Source organism: Onychostoma macrolepis, chromosome 04 (assembly GCF_012432095.1).
Source record: "Onychostoma macrolepis isolate SWU-2019 chromosome 04, ASM1243209v1, whole genome shotgun sequence".
Lineage (NCBI taxonomy): Eukaryota > Metazoa > Chordata > Actinopteri > Cypriniformes > Cyprinidae > Onychostoma > Onychostoma macrolepis.
In genome coordinates this window covers 11372018-11374702 of record NC_081158.1, presented here as the reverse complement: position 1 = coordinate 11374702, position 2685 = coordinate 11372018, and positions in this window count along the sequence as shown.

Genomic DNA, 2685 nt, shown 5'->3' with positions numbered 1-2685 from the left:
TTTAACAAAAACCAAAAGAATAACTCAACTTAAGTCACAAACACATACAACAACGACCAGACAAAATATCTTAAAGACAAGAGAAAAAAGAAAACTACACATCAATTCACCATTTCACCTTTCAGACAGACAACAAACCAGATTAACTGGAAACAAAAGAAGAGAAAATCAAAAATCCAAGCGAGACAACAGCGCTGGCCGGGCCGCTCACACTACTGCCACATATTGCAGCACGTCATGCCCAACCTATCCAACACGAAGATACCAAGGGTCAGAATATAGTAAAATAAATGCTAATGGAATAAATGTTCAATACATACCGACGATGACGATTCTGTTTACCTCGGTGAACTATAACTGGTGCACGGACGCCGAAGATGATAATTCTGTTCACTTAGGTGAACTGCAGCTGCTGCACGGACGCCACTAACAACCCGCGCCACAAAACGCTGCAATGATACACATTATAAACGCACGCACACCAACATTAAGCCCACGTGAACGCCACTCACCTGAATAAACAGCCAGCCAACTCCCTCCTATCGGCTCCTGTATCAAAAGGTCCCACTGATTTGCTTGCTAACTCCCAGTCTATACCAGCACCAACAGAGAATATTTAGTAGTCATATCCTAGGAAAATAAATCACCCATAAACGCTTACAAATACCTTTTTCCTACAGCACGTAGAGCCGGAATGACAACACAATAGAGCGGATGTTACAACCGATTACATCACAACACGGCACAGCCTATTTAAATACACTTTTCCTAATTGGACATAACCAATGAGTGACATCTACGTCACCCACTCACTACACATGCATAAAATACATTATTCACTGTTGTTTTGCTTTGCTTTGTTTTGTTTTTTTGGATCACAACAACATTGCACAAAGTCCATTTACAACAAAAAACAGACATGGAAGGCTCAACAAATCAGAACCAGATCAAATTCAAGACAGATAAAATATGTAAATAAATACAAATAAATAAATACATTTGTTATGAAAAAAAAAGAGTGGAAAAAAAAGGAAAATTACAAGGAGATTAAACAGTCTTACTCCATTTTGACTTTAAGTTTTTTGTGAGTGCTTCTGAAATGTTAGCCTTTTTTAGCATTTCTAGCACAACTAAAATTTCAGTTGACAGTTGACTGTCACAACTCCTCGTTCCCTACGCCATGGCACACCATGACAACAATTAAGTGATCATATGAGAATTTTAAACAATTTCACTACTTCAAGCATTAAGCAAAATATTTAAATTTTGGATATTAATTTTTGATATTTATGTTTTTGGCAACAGGTGCTTCTAACTTCTTCTTTTTTTAAATGCATTTAAAAAAAAAAAAAAAAAAAAGCACAGACCCTACAAAATCTAACATTTATAGACATTTACAGTTTTTTACAATCGCTATGACAATTTTTTCAATACTTTTAACAATTTTCCTAAACTCTTAACACAGTTAGCACAACATCCGTCTGTGTAGGCTATACAATTAACACATTTCTTGTTGCTTTGACCCAAATTGCATACAGTTAACACAAATTTCAAATGCTTGAACTTCTTTTACACACAAGCTCAACCAAGACCAAAACAATGTAATTTTACTGCCAAATTTTCAAATGCTTTCACACTGTATGTCAGAACAGATAACATCATGTTCTAAACCTGGGATAAAGTGAAAGCTGTATATATATTGTGAACTGAAACACAAATATGTCCCCTGTATTTTATTCCATTGCTAATGAGAAACAGCTGATTGAAGTTATGCAAATATATAAATTACAAGTAATAATAATAATAAATTAAGCTCTTGTTCTGTCCAGGCTGGACTATTACAATGCTATCTTGGCAGGTCTTCCAGCCCGTTTCCATCAAACCTCTACAATTAATCTAGAACGCGGCAGCAAGATTAATTTTTAATGAGCCAAAAAGAATGCACGTCACACCTATCAATTTGCACTGGCTACCAATAGCTGCTCGCATAAAATCCAAGGCATTACTGTAATGTTTGCCTACAAAACCACCACTGGCTCTGCACCCCTTTACCTAAATTCATTACTTCAGACTTATGTGCTTCTAGAATCTTGTGTTCTGCAAGTGAACGTCTCTTTATTGTTCATCACAAAGAGGCACAAAATCACCTTCACAGACTTTTACACTAACTGTTCCCTCCTGGTGGAATGACCTGCCCAACTCAATACGAGCAGCTGAGTCCTTAGCCATCTTCAAGAATCGGCTAAAAACATCTCTTCCATCTCAAATCAAAACATCTAAAATCTCTTCCATCTTTATTTGACCTCTCTATTCTAATTCTATTTTATCTATCTGTCTTCTTTGTATCTATTCTTTGTATCTATCTGATCCTCTAACACTAGTTTTCTTTTCTATCTACTTGTTTTCTTTCATTAGAAAAATAAATAAACCTTGCTATGTGTACTGCGTTAGAGAGACTTGTCATAACACTTGCATGTTGTCGCTCTTTTGTTGGTTTTGATTGCTTCTATTGTCCTCATTTGTAAGTCGCTTTGGATAAAAGCGTCTGCTAAATATAAATGTAATGTAAATGTAAATTACAGCTGATACCCATCTAGGAAACACACTCAGGTGTTGGGGTTCTTTCAATCGCATGACCATATAATATACAGTAAAAGAGGAACTCTTTGGGCTGATCTTGTGTGG